Below are 18,516 nucleotides of genomic sequence, written 5' to 3' on the forward strand. Positions count from 1 at the left end.
ATCTTTTTGGCTTTCGTTTTTCCGCCCGTTGCCTATCGCATGTAACCTTATCTATTTAGATTTCTTTAAAGAAGACACACAAATACACCACTACTCCGCGAGTAACGAACGCTACTTCTATAGTTGTAACCAAAGGAGTATATTGTGCTTCAGCTCTCCGACGTAACTTCCGGAGTAAATAACTCCAGTAGTAATTTACTTCTGTAGTATGGACTTCTTTAGAAAACGCTACTTCCGTAGCAATTTACTCCAAGATGGTGCACACCACCCCTAGGGTATCTTCCACCTTCACTCGTTTCAATTGCTAAAATTAAATACAGTCTATATATCAGCACACACCAAAATGACTTCATTTACACCTATTCTCGGAGTCTTAGTTCCATCATTAGGAACTCTTTTTAGTTTTAGTAATTGCATCATGCCATCAGCACTCTTTTCGATGGCTTTTAATTTTAATCATGATTATGATTCACTCTTTTTTTTCTGTAGATACCTGAGTTCTCTGAATTGTCGTGCCTCTTCTTGTTTCCTTATCATCATCATCATCATCATCATCATCATCATCATCATCTGTTTACCCTCCAGGTTCGGCCTTTCCCTCGGACTCAGCGAGGGATCCCACCTCTACCGCCTCAAGGGCAGTGTCCTGGAGCTTCAGACTCTTGGTCGGGGGATACAACTGGGGAGAATGACCGGTACCTCGCCCAGGCGGCCTCACCTGCTATGCTGAACAGGGGCCTTGTGGAGGGATGGGAAGGCAGGAAAGGATAGGCAAGGAAGAGGGAAGGAAACGGCCGTGGCCTGAAGTTAGGTACCATCCCGGCATTCGCCTGGAGGAGAAGTGGAAAACCACGGAAAACCACTTCCAGGATGGCTGAGGTGGGAATCGAACCCACCTCTACTCAGTTGACCTCGCGAGGCTGAGTGGACCCCGTTCCAGCCCTCGTACCACTTTTCAAATTTCGTGGCAGAGCCGGGAATCGAACCCGGACCTCCGGGGGTGGCAGCTAATCACGCTAACCACTACACCACAGAGACGGACTAAGGGTTATTCTGCCCGAAGGCAGGTCCGAACCTCCGCAGAGGCGTTCCTGAGCAGGAGTTTACGTGCGGTAGGGTGGCCAGTTCCTTTCCGCTCCTCCATTCCTTTACCCACCACCAACAGCGAGTGGCAACCCATCCAACTCCTGACCACGCCCAATGTTGCTTAACTTCGGAGATCTCACGGGATCCGGTGTTTCAACACGGCTACGGCCGTTGGCGTTTCCTTATCATAAATGATAATTCCGCCGGGTAGTGATCCTCACGATCCCCATGGAGTAATACTCCCTACTTTCCACTTCTTATATAGGATCGCCGCATCATTGAAGACTAACCATTGTCGGAACTTCTGCGTCCGGGATAATCTTCGACGCCGGGAGACGATTTATGTACTGTAGACATCCGATGTGTGTTTGAATACGGTAATATATTTCTTAGGATGCGTGTATACAATATAATTATAATCATTTCAAAGTTGCCTGTGTTTCAGATATTGTAGGCTAGTTTTTTATGATACACCATGTTTTTATCGTAATTATTTGACATCGCTCTAACTCAGGTAAGTTTTCAGAGAATATTGGTTAAGGAAGGTTTGGGGCCGGAAAGGAAGCGGTCCTGGACTAGTGAGTTATTTTTCATTTCCGTTTGGTGAAGAAAATTTCAAGCTTTAATGTTCAACATACGTTCTGTGTTTTAGATGTACCAGCAATTCCTAACTGGGGCTAATAGCTTAACACTCGTATGTCATGTGGATTGCCATATTGGAATATATATACGAAAATTCACGATTCTACGCTAAGCTTTTAACATTCAGGGCGTAGGTTGGTAATGTCTTTGAGGTTGAGCCAGAGGTACTCCTGAAGCCTGTGGTAATATGATGGGGAGGGCCCACGTAAAATAAACGGTGGTTGGTTCGCGTGGATGTTGGCTTTTGGTGTGAAACCGGAAAACCTGCAGAAATGCATGTAACATGTGCAGGTGGTAACTAAAATAAAACGTACACAGCAATTTGTAAAGTGCTCTAATTTGTACTTTTCACGGTTTACCATTTTCGAAAGCATACATTTTCTTGTCCGAATGAAAATTATCCTATGATCCTTCTCACGACAAAATCGGCACCTCGTTGTGTACGAAAGCCGTAAAATTCGTTACTGAGACGTGAAACCATTTGTGCCAGTTTCTTCTGGACCCTTTGGTCAACGTTACTTTTTAGAAATATATTCCTTCTGATTGTTAATCATCTTCTTCTACTGCTTTTCTAACACCGTCAGGTCACGGGTTCGACTGTATCGAACATGTGGGTTTGGCCATATTTTACGACCGAGTGCCCTTACTGACGCCAACCCTATATTGAGGAATGTATTTTCTATTGCGTGTTTCTGTGATAATTTGTAGTGTAGTGTGTTATCTCAATATGAAGAGTAGAGTGTCGGAACAAATATAAACTCCCTGCCTCGAGACAGAAGAATGTCTTAGATGTGATTACAATCCCCGGCACTGCCGGGAATCGAATCCAGGATCCTCCGGATCAAAGGCCTCAACGCTGACCATTCAGCAAGGGAGTCATACATCTATGTTATCACACTAAGCTTCTTTTTCATAGCACTTTTACCTCATGGACTTGATAGAAGAAAATTTTATTGGGTTTGCGTCCCACTAACTACATTCATGGTTTCCGGAATCAACGAGGTGTCAAAATATTGTCCCACAGTAGTTATTATTCCGGTATCATACACATGGCAATGCAGTACATCGTGTGCAAAATAAATGAAGTGTTAGTTTCTAAATACCTGACTGGTTTAAAAATTGACTTTGTTTAGATTATAACCCCTGCAGCCACTTCTCAACTAGCATTACCTAGTGGTAGGTCTCGTTTCTTCAAGTAGCAGGCAGGTCACTAGATGTACAGTATAGCACTGAACAATGCTGGTTTCTACAAAACCCTGATAAGTCCTATGCATTGGACTAGAGGAAATTCCCACTGTACAATGCAGTCAGATGAGAAAAATGGACATGCTAAACTTTATACACCGAGCTCGATAGCTGCAGTCGCTTAAGTGCAGCCAGTATCCAGTATTCGGGAGATAGTAGGTTCGAACCCACTGTCGGCAGCCCTGAAAATTGTTTTCCGTGGTTTCCCATATTCGCACCAGACAAATGCTGTACCTTAATTAAGGCCATGGCCGCTTCCTTCCCACTCCTAGCCCTTTCCTGCCCCATCGTCGCCATAAGACCTATCTGTGTCGGTGCGACGTAAAGCAACCAGCAAAAGAAACTTTATACAAATTCTCTAAAATTCGTCACATCGCCAGTACAAAAAATCTACAAAAAACAGAACAAGTACAAACGTCTTACATTGTACTTTTAAATATTATGTTTTAAATCAGACTTTTTTGATGGATACGGATAAACATACGTGAGTGAGAAGCACAAAAATTTTTTTTCTGTTCTACATCCATAAAACTACACTGTTCTTTGCTGTTCCTGAAAAAAGTGTTCTGTTTTGGACATATCTGAGGTTTGGAATCCGTCATCAGCTGTGAAGCTGGCGAGTTGGTACTCCACCTTTAGCCGTACTGAAGATTTTTTCTGTGTTTTTACATTTTTACACAAGGCAAAATCTGGGAGTGTATCTTCATTAATACCACTGTCCCTTCCTTCCCAGTCTTAGCTCCGAAATACCCCATCGTCGCCTTACAACCTGTCTGTGTCGATACAACGTGAAATCATTAGCTATACATATATATAAATAAATTTAAACTTCTCCAATGTCAAAGTTTATTTATTTATTTATTTATTTATTTATTTATTTATTTATTTATTTATTTATTTATATAATCCGTTTAGCTCCATGATTGGTTTTACCCTCGGATTCAAGGAGGAATCCCACCTCTACCGCCTTAAGGGCAGTGTCCTGGAGCGTGAGACATTTGATCGGGGATATAACTGGGGAGAAGGACCAGTGCCTCGCCAAGGTGGCCTCACCTGCTATGCTGAATATGGGCATTGTGGGTGATGGGAATACATGAAGGGATAGGCTAGTAATAGGGAAGGAAGTGGCCGTGGCTTATGTAGCATCCAGGCATTTGCCTGGAGAAGTGGGAAACCACAATAAACCACTTCGAGAATGGCTGAGGTGGCAATAGAACACTCATCTAGTCAGCTGATCTCCCAAGGCTGAGTGGACCCCGTTCCAGTCCTCGTACAACTTACCTAATTTTGCGGCAGAACCAGAAATCGAACCCGGGCCTCCGGCGGAGACATCTAATCACACGTACCACATCACAGAGGCGGACCTCTGTTAAATATTACTGGTCTAAAAAAAGGTAGTAGCATTGTGTACAGTTCAACAAGTTCAGAGAAATATTCTTTCTATTTGGCCGTAATTTTACTGGTATTGCTTTTATGGAAGAATGTCTCAACACCCCAGATTAAAAAAACTTCATTCTTACAGTACAGCATTTTGTATACCTATGAATACATAACGTTCGTGGACTTTTTTTTTTTGCTAATTGCTTTACGTCGCACCGACTCGGATAGGTCTTATGGCGACGACGGGACAGGATAGGGCTAGGAGTGGGAAGGAATCGGCCGTGGCCTTAATTAAGGTACAGCCCCAGCATTTGCCTGGTGTGAAAATGGGAAACCATGGAAAACCATTTTCAGGGCTGCCGATAGTGGGGTTCGAACCTCCTATCTCCCGAATACTGGATACTGGCCGCAATTAAGCGACTGCAGCTATCGAGCTCGGTCGTTCGTGGACTAAGAACTAGTCATATATGTGCATCAGAACTATGGTTATAAAATACCGAAGGAATATGTTTAAATGGAACTCTGAAACGTGTCTATTCTCAACAACGCGCGAATTCTATTAGTCGCGTCTATTGCAAATTCCGTCACGCAGTGATATAAGCCCTTAGTTTTAAAACCAAATTGACTTACAACAGGAGCGTTTAGTCCACATAACAGAAATCAATAGGTGATGCTTAGAAGTCACGCGTGCTTGCTGTGAGGAAACCCTTTGCTGTGGAGCTTAGCTAGGTAAACTCTGAATACAGGACGTAATCGCGTTATGGCGGACACACACACAACGTACGGTGGCTGAGTAATGTGATTACTTTGGCGAGCTGTGTCACCCGGTGCGGCGCATGCAACACTCAACTGAACAAGAGAAAAATAACCAAAAGAAAGTAGTACGCGAAATCCACCTCACACCTCTGTGATGCAAGTTATATCGATAGTTGATGTTTCCGAGGAAATCCTGTTATTTAGATAGCAACAGAGACAACTGGGCATATTGTAGATAGCTGCCTACATAGCGTCATTCGTAGGCCTTCGTCTGCTATGCCCAAGGTTGTGGATTCGAATCTCAGCACAGTTGGTTTGCATTTAACCCTTTCGCTTTCAAGCTCTCAGCTGATGGATGTGTAAAAACTATCAGCCATATTTACCCCCCAATGCAGACATTTTTTTAAATTGCATGGTAGGCACGCCAGTAAAGATATCAACATGAAAGTTTGTAAACTTATAGAGTATATACCACTTACTATCATTGCATTGTCCCTAAACCAGAAACGTTCAATTTAAAAAAATAACAAACATTTAAACAAATTTACAAGTCTCAAATTTTGATAATTTTGGAGGAATTCTGAAAATGGTGAACAATGCACAAATTTGTGATTGATGTTAGTAGAAAGGTCATATTATTGTTTACTGACATGGCAAATATCAGAATTCTATATTATTAGATGCAATGACAGATTTAATTGTGTACAGTGAAGTATCAATGAAAAAGTCAGCTAATTAACGGTCTTTGCCATGTCGAACGCTATAAATAACTAGGCCTAACCTAAATGAACTTTTTTCGACTAGGCTTTATCTAACACTTCACTTACAATATGCACCTAATTACCTAAGAAAACTAATTAATGAACTAACAAGTAAACTAAATGGAATGCATATGATACTGCTTAATTTTACTATATAATCAGTATCAACAAAAACAAAGAGAAATGCTCGCATGTTTGCCCCCAACCATGACGTAAACAAGACACCGAACTCCAGTGAGCACATGTTTTAAACTCTAAGAATATCGATAAATACGGATAGTAGGAAGTTCCCTCGGAGTATAGCGTGAGTTGAAACTGTGCTGTTCCTATGCCATGCAAAACTGCTGCTATCTCGCGGGTAAATAATGAAATTATAAAGGTGGGTAACGGCGGATCGTTACCGTGACAGTTTTCACAGGACCTGTGGGTAACTTGAGTGCGAAAGGTTTAGGAGCGTGCTAATGACGTGACCTGTGTAAAAACGCTTACCGGAGTGTTAAAGGAGTCCTTTCATGAACAGTATTCCAATAATAAAACCTGTGACGCAACAGCCCCGAAGGGCCGAGGTCTACCGAGTGACCGCAGATCAGATAACAAGGTGTCGTGTGGTCAGCACGACGAATCCTTTCGGCCGTTATTCTTGGCTTTCTTGACCGTCAGATAGCTCCTCAAATTTATTCACGTAGGCTGAGTGGACCTCGAACCAGCCCTCAGATCCGGGTAAAAATCGCTGACCTGGCTGGGAGTCGAACCCGGAGCCTCGTGGTAAGAGGCAGGAATGCTACCCCTACACTATGGGGCCGGCTTTGAGCAGTATTCCACCGCATTTAATAATCATAGTACTTTACGTGAAAGGTTATGTCTCCTCCATGACAAAACGTAGAGAAAAGAACTGAGATGAAAATAAGGAGAATAGCGTTAAAACAAGAAGTAGGGGTCAATACGCAGCTCCTGTTCAAATCAAATTTAGAGTAGAATGCGTATCGTGTTGTCTAGCGTTCCGACGGCCCAGCATTGACCCTACTGCACGAAGTGCACTCATCAACAGTATGCCCGCAGATTGCATTACGAAAATATTTTTCGGTTTCGATTCTCAACTCAGCCATCCTCGAAATGGCTTACCGTGGTTTCCTACTTCTCATCCAGGCAAATGGGAGTATGTTACCTAATTTCAGGCCACGGCCGCTTCCTTCCTTCTTCCCCTCTTCCTTGTCTACCATTTCCAATTCTCCCCACACAAGGGCCATGTTCAGCATAGCAGGTGAGGCCGCCTGGGTGAAGTTCTGGTCCTTCTCCCCAGTGTATCCCCGACCCAGAAGTCTCACGATCCAGGATAGTGTCCTTTAGGTGGTAGAGGTAGGATCCCTCGCTAAGGCCGAGGGAAAAGCCAACCCTGGGCGTTAAACGGATTCCCCATGAGAAAGTCAAATTTCTGACACTAGACTTCCACATGGTACTCAGCTTCACTCATCCTGTGCCCAAAATGAGTATAGGGTTAATTCTTGGGGACATAGGCAACCCAAAATGAGTATCAGGTTAATTCTAGGGAGCCAAGGTGGACGAGCACGAAACTAACCATTCTATACCATCTAGAGCCGAGGTTGCGGATACCGTAGTGGAAGTCTTTACCTTCTACTCTTACAAGTGGCATCGTGACCTGAGATTATATTTGCCTTTTCCGTGTATGAAAAGAGGGAGGACGTGGTAGCAAGGGACTCTCTCACGAACTCATTTACAGCTGGAGACCCAAACAAGCCCGTGGAACATTTATAACTAAGGTTAACGTAACTCTAGTTCGAATTCCCCATATATCTGGAGCTTCTATGGTTGTGAACACAATATCAAAAGTCGTAAAATGAAACAAGCTTGCTAGTGTGTCCTTATGTCTCTTATTAATGCTAAATGTTGCACCGATAAATACCAGTGGGGGAGTCAGCAACTGACCCCACGATTTTCATGTAGTTTGTCTTTGCTAGACAATACAAATTATATATGTATATATTTAAATAAAAGTGATCAGAATATTACTTTTTAGGTTATGACACATTGTTTTATTAAAGTGTGGTTAGAATGTGATTAGTCTTTTAATATTTTCTTCATTAGGAAAAAAGTATTATAAAAATTTAGTTCTGGTATTACGTCCTGGCTACCAGTGTAGGTAGTTACTTTCTACAATCGACAGCGTGTGGTAGATGATTTTATGCCCTAAAAATTAAGTGATATCCAAAACGTACAAACTCTGATAAGAGTGATTCAAGGAATAAGAACTGTCGAAACTTTTATCAGTTTCGTCTGACTCACTAGTACCCATTATCTCCGAGCGAGAGCGTTCTTGCATAACTAAACTGATAATCCGAGTTCTGAGTTCCTCGTACATTTCTTCCTTTGTCAATCTCGGCAATGTATGCAGTTTTGAACGTAGCACTGTTTACTGACTGACTGACTGACTTACTGTCGCAGCTACACATTCAAATACTATAAAAGTAGTAATACAACGAAGAACTGTCATCGGATACTATAGTTTTTGTCATTCCGCAGAATATCCGTCAGAGACAAATGTCACATGTGCTTAAAATAAATGAACCAATCATTTAAGAGTTAGGTCGAAGAAATGTTATTGGGTTCAATGACTGACCCCTCGTTCGGTATGCAACTATTTTAACATATAATAGTCTGGAACAAGAATTCAGTATATCCCGAAGCATTAGTCACATTGTATGATGGACCCTCTAAGATTTAGATCTCTGGTTTTCTGATATTTTTCTTAGATTTCCTGGCCTGTATCACAGATATCTGGGTTTGGAACTATTTATAATTAGTCTCAGTTTTACGGCCGGATGCTCTGCCTGACGCTAACCCGTTTTGGAGGAATGTAATCTCTATTTGGTGTTTCTGTGGTCATTTGTAGGGCTGTGTGTTTTATGTGGGCCTAAATGGAAATGCGTATTTAGACTTTCACAAACACCTTAACCAAATGTGGATAAAATCCCCGGCTCGACCTGGAATCGTACCTGAGGCGCTCTGAACTGGAGGACAGAACGCTGGCCAATCATTCAATGAGCCGGATGTATGGTGTTCTAACTTATGAACTAGAAAGCTGCATATCAAATACGAGTAGCGCGGTGGGTTTTTATTTTATTTCAGTATTGTCTCACCCGTCCGCCTCTGTGGTGTAGTGATTAGCGTGATTAGCTGCCACCCCCGGAGGCCCGGGTTCGATTCCCGGCTCTGCCACGAAATTTGAAAAGTGGTATGAGGGCTGGGACGGGGTCCACTCAGCCTCGGGAGGTCAACTGAGTAGAGGTGGGTTCGATTCCCACCTCAGCCATCCTCGAAGTGGTTTTCCATGGTTTCCCACTTCTCCTCCAGGCGAATGCCGGGATGGTACCTAACATAAGGCCACGGCCGCTTCCTTCCCTCTTCCTTGCCTATCCCTTCCAATCTTCCCATCCCTCCACAAGGCCCCTGTTCAGCATAGCAGGTGAGGCCGCCTGGGCGAGGTACTGGTCATTCTCCCCAGTTGTATCCCCGACCAAGAGTCTGAAGCTCCAGGACACTGCCCTTGAGGCGGTAGAGGTGGGATCCCTCGCTGTATCCGAGGGAAAAGCCAACCCTGGAGGGTAAACAGATGATGATGATGATGATTGTTTCACCCGATAAAAATGGCACAAAAGGTAACCTAGGCAGTAATGGATCGAAAAAAGAACTTAAGAGGTATTGAACGCAAAGTCCAGTGAAAAACACAACGATCTATCTCCTTCTTTTGCTTACGGAGACTTTAACTGAATACAAACCAGAAAGAATGTTGACCTGTCCATGGCTATACATGCAGCACAGCAAGTTCTTTCACTGAGCATAAAGCAAGTGGGCCGAGTAAACTAGGACCCCACGCTATAGCACTCTCGTTTGTAAACGCTAATTCCCCGCCAGCTTTGTTGTTAGCCAACAAAGGAATACACGATGCAGAACAAGCAATGACCTTCCAGTACGAACAGAGATTTGGTTATGGAATATTAATGTGGTGTACCAACCGTGCTTTGAAGTAATAGCTGCATTGCCACACTTAACTCTGCTTGCAGAACGACAGAAATGTGGTATGGATTGAATGAAATATCAGGTACCGGTAGAGTATATGCCTTTAGAATGATCATTCTCTTGGTGTAGGGGTAGAATGTCTACCTTTTACCTGGAGACCATGGATACGATCTCTAAATTTTGATTGAGGGTTAGAATAGGGTTCGCTCAGTTTCGTGAAGGTTCTTCATATGAGAGGACGGTGATGTGTCGTGAATGCCAAGCAATGTACACTCCCTGCCATGTAAGCGCAAACACTCTTTCTCCCCTGTTAATACTGAAGGTTGCGATTTAAAGCTATTTTCTAACTGTTGGTATCAATTAAGTGTAACTTTCCACGCAGTTCATGGACTCTACTTGCCGATATGACGTCTCACAGTCACTGTTAATCACGTACGTTGGCAGTAAACAGTCACCGTTTTTCTCCTGACTTGCGAGATGTAGGAATTGCCACTGCCGTGTTGGGGTTCGAACCTACTATCTCCTGGATGTGAGCTCGCCAACTCGCCCGGTCAAGTTAAAAACTTTATCATGAGTCCGTATTGAACTCAGAATAACAAAAAGCAATACAAATAGTGAAAGGTCCACCTATTTCTACACAAAATGATTATGTTGTTCAGTTTGAATTACAACATTTTATTTTAATTCGGTTACTCGGTACCGGTTTCAACGTTTTTAGATGTCATCAACAGCCAATCACACAACGACCTTGCTTGTAACTTGCTCCATCTGGTCAATTACGATACACTATAGATCTAGAATATTCGATCCAACATGTTGTTACTCACGGCTGGGTTTTTCCACAATTAACTCATCTTTCCACAGGAAGAAACGTGTATTCAAGCTTTAAACTAAAATATTTATACAATTGGATATCGTGACTAGTAACGTCACACATGACCTCAAGTTTTAAAATATGGCAGAGACTTAATCAAAAGTTCAGCAATTAAATTTCATTTTCATTGTTTTTACATGACTATCAAGATTTTATCTTGTTATAAATAGAGGGCCTTTGCCTTCAATCAGAATCACATCTTTTATTTTACCTAATTAGTGATCTTTGAAGTGTTAAGGGTTATGTATTGTTTTTTCTTCCTAGTAGTTTTACGTCGCACCGACACAGATAGGTCTTACGGCGACGATGGGACAGGAAAGGGCTAGGAGTGGGAAGGAAGCGGCCGTGGCCTTAATTAAGGTACATCCCCAGCATTTGCCTGGTGTGAAAATGGGAAACCACGGAAAACCATTTTCAGGGCTGCCGACAGTGCGGTTCGAACCTACTATCTCCCGAATACTGGATACTGGCCGCACTTAAGCGACTGCAGCTATCGAGCTCGGTGTTATGTATTGTATTTTATATTGTGAATATTTCTTGTATATTTGACCTATTCTAACATCGGATTATGATGGCGTCTAACAACGTCGAAACTGGTACCCAGTAACCGAGTTAAAATAATGTAATTCAAACTGAAGATCATAATCGTTTTGTATTGAAAAGAGGGACCTTTTCGCAATTTATATTGCTTTTTGTTAGAGTTCATGTATGGTATTAATATTAAGCTGAGTTTCAATTGACAAATACTGTTGTGGTGTGACATCTGTATGACCTACATAAACCAAACACTCTTCATAGGTCTCATGTTCTTCTTGATAAAGTTAATACAGTATATGTCTGCTTCTACCGCAAACAATTGTCAAGGTGCTAGCAATAGAAAGACATATAGTTGTGTTAGAAGATTAGCCTGCCAGGTTAAATAGAACTTTCATTATAATGGATCCGAAGGCCTTGGATATGATTGCAATTTAAGCAGATAAAAATCACACGAATATATTATACCTCATCTAAACAATTTGCCCTGACATAAAGATGGTTAAGAACAATATAATAAAACATGTTACAATTTCAAAGATGAGGAGCATTCATTTTATGCCCAATCTTCTTCTGTAAATATCGCGTGAGAGTTCATGTATTGTATTAATATTAAGCTGATTTGCAATTCATTCAAAATACATTTATGTGATTTTAATCTTTAAGCTGAAGAAAAGCATATTAATGAATTCTCGAAACATGTACCTCTATATACTATATGTGTTATGGATTTGATGTATTAGCAAATACACTAGGGTTTAAATTGTGTTGAAAAGGTGCATCTTTAAATAATTAATAACAGTGACAATCACGAGTGTTACATTTACGGATATAGAGTGAAGCATATTTTATTCGTCCTTCTGTGTAATACCAGTTAAGTATAATTGTGGCATGCTCTAATAATGTATGTAATAACGTAGTTTGTGTTAGATGAACGCAGAATTTTAATAATACAGTTTAATTTCATGCAATTAGTATGTTATAGAATGCAATTAGGATGTGTAAGAAGCAAGAGAAACCTGTAAAGACTCCTCTGTAAAGGAAAGTAACATTACCTCCCCTATAAAGATCAGTTCAGTTGAAATGGAAGGAAATTTCGTTATCAATCTAACTTAACCTACTTTTGTCTTGTCACTACTTTGGTACGGTTTGCAGACTTAGCCTTTGTTTATTCTTATTGAGTTACGGCTTATGTACAGTACATGTAATGTGTTGGCCTGTGTGTAACACTACAGCATGGTTTCACGAAGATGCGACAAGTAATGGCATATTTCAAGAACGGAGCTTAATTATTTACACCAGGAAAACACCGAAGAATAAGGTTATAGTAATGCGTATATCAAAAGAGGGGCAGACATATATAACATTCACTTAAGTGAGGGCCGGCCTCGTGGTGTAGGGGTAGCATGCCTGCCTCTTACCCGGAGGCCCCGGGTTGGATTGCCGGCCAGGTCAGGGATTTTTACCTGGACCTGAGGGCTGGTTTCAGGTCCAGTCAGCCTATGTGATTAGAATTGAGGAGCTATCTGACGGTGAGATAGCGGCCCCGGTCTAGAAAGCCAAGAATAACGGCCAAGAGGATTCGTCGTGCTGACCACACGATACCTCGTAATATGCAGGCCTTCGGGCTGAGCAGCGGTCACTTGGTAGGAAAAGGCCCTTCAAGGGTTGTAGTCTCATGGGGTAAATTAAGTGAGAATGAGTGTGTATTTCATTGATTCCCCACTGAGCCTGAAAACCGAAATACCGGGCGAGTTGACCATGCGCTTAGGGACGCGCAGCTGTGAGCTTGCATACGGGAGACAGTGGGTTCAAATCCCACTGTCGGCAGCCCTGAAGATGCTATTCCGTGGTTTCCCATTTTCACACCAGGCAAATGCTTGGGCTGTATGTTAATTCAGGCCACGGCCGCTTCCTTCCCACTCCTAGAGTCCCATAGAAGTTCTTTTACTTGCCACTAAATCAACTGACATGAAGCTGACAAATTTGAGCACCTTCAAATACCGCTGGACTGAGCCAGGATCGAACCTGCCAAGTTGGGTTCAGAAGGCCAGTGCCTCAACCGTCCGAGTCATTCCGCCCGGCAGCGCCATACGACCTATCTGTGTCGATTCGACGTAAAGCAATATTAAAAAAGAAACCATTAAACGTATTAGGTGGTATTCAGATCATATAGAACATACTGACGAGATATTACGTACAGAACAAAAATGGCCGATCCGACAACTGTTGGATCCGAGCCCACATCCTTCCTATTTCGAGTCGGATTCTCTTACCATTTAGCTATAGCAGTCTAGGTTATAATAATAATTTCGTGTGACTATTTCTAGCCAGGTGGGCGGCATCTGCCATGTGTAGGCAGCTGCGTGTTATGGTGGAGGATAGTGTTATATGTGGTTTGTGAGTTGCAGGAATGTTGGGGTCAGCACAAACACCCAGCCTCCAAGCCATTGGAATTAACCAATGATGGTTAAAATCCCCGATCCGGCCGGGAATCGAACCCGGGACCCTCTGAACTGAAGGCCAGTACGCTGACCATTCAGCCAACGAATCGGACGGCAGTCTAGGTCATATTTGTGTTGTTTTAACGTTGACTAATGCTCAGCTGTGAGCGAAGTCGTAACGTTAAAAAATACCCCTCCCCTCGTGCGCTCTGTTTCAATCGCCATGTGCAGAGGCCTGGTTCGTCGTTAGTGAGACTGGACCGCTCGTCCATACAAGTAAAGCGGAGAGGTTGCTGACACATATAGACTGGGAATCCGCTTCTCCTGAGCACCTGATACTTCAGGCTATCCAGTTTGCAAACCTGATTATATCTGAAACACGCTGTACTTATGAGTCATTGAGGAGTATCAGTTGTGACAAAAATGTTCATTCAGTGCTATCTTCCCTCGTTTATATGAAGTCAACAAAGAATCCGGTCTCACTTTAGACTTGGTTGAGACTTCAAGGACGTATACACTTCCATGATCCTTGTGTTGGCGAAGATAAGAATCCACAGCCTGTTTCTAGTCATTCCACCGGGTCAGGAATGGAATGAAAAAAGCCCCATCTTCACGCGAGGACAGAAACCGTGCCGGCTGCCAAAGCCTGTCGCACTCAACTGGGGCATTTATTAATGGCTGACAAATGAAATTAAGATATTGGAGAGTGCTGCTGGAATGAAAAATGCCAGGAAATACCGAAGTACAAGGAGAAAAACCTGGAAATGTCCGGGATTTGAAGTACGGTACAGAGCGGAGAGAGTCCGGCACCATGAGTTGATAATGGTGACATTATCACCTGAAGTCACTGGGATTCGAACCTTCGTTATGAATTAATAAGTTAGATCACTGCAGCATTACGAGATATAACTTCGAAATGTTAATTATTAAAGTTTCGAAATTCGAATTTTTGTTGTTCAGTTATTAGGTATACAAAAATTGACCTGGCTTGTTTTGAGGGTGATATTCCTATGTTCTCTTGAGCCAGGTGTTTCTAAAATATTCTGAGAAACCTCATTTGAACAATTGTGGATATGTGTTTACTGCTATTGTGTGTAACTCTTGTGTTCTGTTACATGTATTATGAATACAATTTTTAACTAAAATATTTTCTCTTTTTAGGTAAGTTCCATTCGACAACATTCAGAGAAATCATGAGGATTATATGGTAAGTCTTCTGTGTGATTTTAAACGTTTATGTTCTTAATATGCCATTAAGTAGGCAGACATGCACTTATACCTTTCAAGGTTAAAAATACTCTAAATAATCATACACCTATATTTGTTTGAAACTATTTCATCTCTAATAGTAGGAAAGATAAAGAAGTGTGAATTCTCATTATTCGTAAATGATTAATGGCGATGTTGCGTTATGTAACGCCAGTCATAAACTGAATTATACGACGGACGTTCACAGATATTTTCTGTAGAAAATTTGATCTGCATCGGGAAAACTTTCTTCAATGTAATCCAATTTTCGACGTTGACTTTCAGATTAGACCCCTTAAAGTACTAATCCTTATCATTAATATCCTGTCGTTAATGGGAGAAAAATATTTTTGTTTGATAGCTTATTTTCTGGAAGTGTATTTGAATATCTAAACACAATTTTCATCTGCTATAAAACCGATTAATTGGAACATAATACTGTATAAATATGAGTACTATTATTGCACAACTTTCTGTATATCGTTTTATACCCTCTGTTCTATTGAAAATCAGTTGAACCGAATATTTCAGTCCCCTTGCATAAGCTTCCCCTTGTTAGTTACCGTATAATTTAACGTTATGCCTCTTATAAGACTTTTCATCTATAGAGAGATGCAAGCTCACAGCTGCGCATCCCTAACCACGCGGTCTACTCGCTCGGTAGATGGTGATATTTTTGAAATGTAAATTGATGATCCTGCGGTTAAAATTCTACGAGGGCTGTCAATAAAGTAAAGTAGTGGTAACGTAGTCCAGACACTTGCAGGAGATCGGGCATGCGTAAATCGTATATGGGAGCGGTCAGGTGGCGCTGTTGTCGATGTGTAGTGTGCATTTGACGGGCATCCATTTGGGAGTGTTGTTGTTGTGTAGAGTTGAATTGTACAGTGTCGATTTCACAGCTATAAATCATGTTTTCAAAAGGTGATCAGTGTGAGTGGTTAAAAATCGGTATTGCCTGCGGTAAGATTGCATCAGATTGTAATCGATAATTACGTAAGGCTCGTAGCAAGACGAATTACACGATGGGTCAAGGCGTTTCGTGGGGGTTGGAACGAGACTGAGGATTTGCACCGAACAGGCCAGCCGTTCATTCCTCAAGATCAGATTGAAATCGTGAGTGGTCTCGCTTCCAAAAACCATCGATGGACTTTCCGGAAATTATCCGTAGTGGCATCTGTACTCCGCGCAGTTGGGCGCTCCATCGCTGTCACCAATAGAAAACGACTTGCCAATGGTCCGCAACGGCTTTCTGACATTTGGTAAAGGTTAATAGACATAACGGGTGACTATTCCGAAGGAACAACATGCAATTAAACAGAGCAATTCATCCAACTATTTCAATATAGTTTTACGCAACCCACAATATTCATTCCATCCTCATAACATTTGCCCTGCCGGTATGCTCAGACAACACAACCGGATATCTTGGTACTTGCCCCTTCCCCATCATAGGACGCCGTACTATTATGCTCGTATTGAACACTGGAAGACATGCGTGTGTCTTCGAGATCACATGAACCTGACACGCCAGCGAAACACTAAATTAATATTGTGACCGCAATAAACCTAATACTTGCTATAAGCTGCCCAGTGTGCCGTACAGAACCGTAGTGTAGTTGGTATAGGCGTGGCCGAGTGGGCTTGCATGTCAGGTGGGAGGTTTGAGTCCGGAGCGAAATTGCACATTTTTGAAATATTTGTTTAATGCGTACCGCACGCAACGTAAGATCAATACCCGCTTTCATGCAAATTGTGTGTGTGTGAATGAATGTGATTGTGGCCCTAATAAAGGCCGATTACTTAGCACGCTTGACACGTACAGACCGAAAAAAGTGGGACCACAACTGCCATGACAATGTTTTATCGCAGCAAATGCTCCATGTGATGACCGTTTTGGTTTATGCATATTCGGACCCGGTATCCAATAGATCATCTTGTGCAATGAAGCATTCCAAGTGTAATTGCTCCGCAGGCATCCGTGATGAGTTACCGGTCTTGGTCGGGGTTTTCCGGCGCTTGAGTGTAAAGGACGTTCTTCAAATGTCCCCACAAGAAGAAGTCTAACGGCGTTAAATCAGTAATCTGGTGTGTCAAGAAACAGGGCCTCCTCGTCCTATCAATTTCCCTGGCAGTTCCTCGTTCAGATGGTTACGGACGGATAAAGTCGAATGTAGTGGAGCTCCATCGTGTTGCAACCACATCGTCAAACGATCTTGTAAGGGTACATACAACAGCGGCTGTGGGAGTTCCTGACGCAGAAAGTGCAGGTATCGTGGGCTCGTCCAATGACCCTCAAAGAAATAAGGTCCAATCAGGCGATCCCCCAAGATTCCACACCAAACATTCACTCCCCGTACTTGATGGGCCGCCTGTCGCACCCAGTGGGGATTGCCGGACTCCAGTAGTGCGTGTTGTGGCGATTGACGTTCCCATTATTGTGGAGGCGCGATTCGTCCGAGAACAAGATGTCCCATTCGAATGCTGAATCATTTTCCAGCCTGCCCAATAGCCACCGACAGAATACCATTCGAGCTTCGAAATCCCGCCCATGGAGCTCTTGGTGTAGCTAAAGATGATATGGGTAAAATGCATGTTCATTCAGAATTCGCCAGACGGACGGCTGGCTGGTGTTCACCTGTCGTGCAATCGCCCTTGTACTGATGTGTGGATTATTACGAGCTGCCTCCAGAACGCCATCTTCTATTTCACCCTATGTAACGGGCATATGGCGGACTGGTGGCTGTTTGGAAATCACGCCTGTTGCCCTTAGGTGTCTTTCAACAAGGCGGAATGTCGTAGCAAACGGGTGTTGCATGTCGGGATACCATTCTTTGTACAGATGTATTGCCTGGCACGCGTCTTCTGTGTGGGAGTGATGGAAAGCAACGTGTAGAAAGATACTTCTATTAGCTGTGGTTCAAACCGTGCCCTGTCTTGATGAGAAGCTAGCGAATAAGCCACTCATCTATCACGCCATGTTCCGTTAATATACATCCCTTTAGGTTGGTTAGTATTTTTTCTTAAAATACGATTACAATATCAACATTATCTATAATATTATAAAAGGAAGTGTTTGTCTGTCTGTCTGTTTGTGCGCGATGCCCAGCAAAATCTACAGCACGTAGAGATCTGAAATTTTGAACATAGGTAGATGGAAAGGGGTCCGAATGCACCTCGAAGCCGGAATTTTCATTTTCGCTTTCGTTAGTGAGTTATGAACGAAAAACCATCGGAAAACGTGCATTGGGATATGACAATCCAACGTGCTGTCACCAAGATTAAATGCATAGAGTCGCTGTCGCTAGGCAACGTACATGAGATAGGTAGAGAACACAATATACAAGGAGCCATTTTACGTCCAGGACGTAGGAAGCTGTTTTTGGTCTTATATGGTGTGAGGGCATATGACAGTGTTGATGATGATTCGTCCGTCGGATCGGGACGTTAAGTCTTGAGTTATTCGAGAGGAGTGGCATATGTGCCTGCGCCGGGTTTCATCCTCTTCATT

This window comes from Anabrus simplex, chromosome 5, assembly GCF_040414725.1.
Source record: "Anabrus simplex isolate iqAnaSimp1 chromosome 5, ASM4041472v1, whole genome shotgun sequence".
Lineage (NCBI taxonomy): Eukaryota > Metazoa > Arthropoda > Insecta > Orthoptera > Tettigoniidae > Anabrus > Anabrus simplex.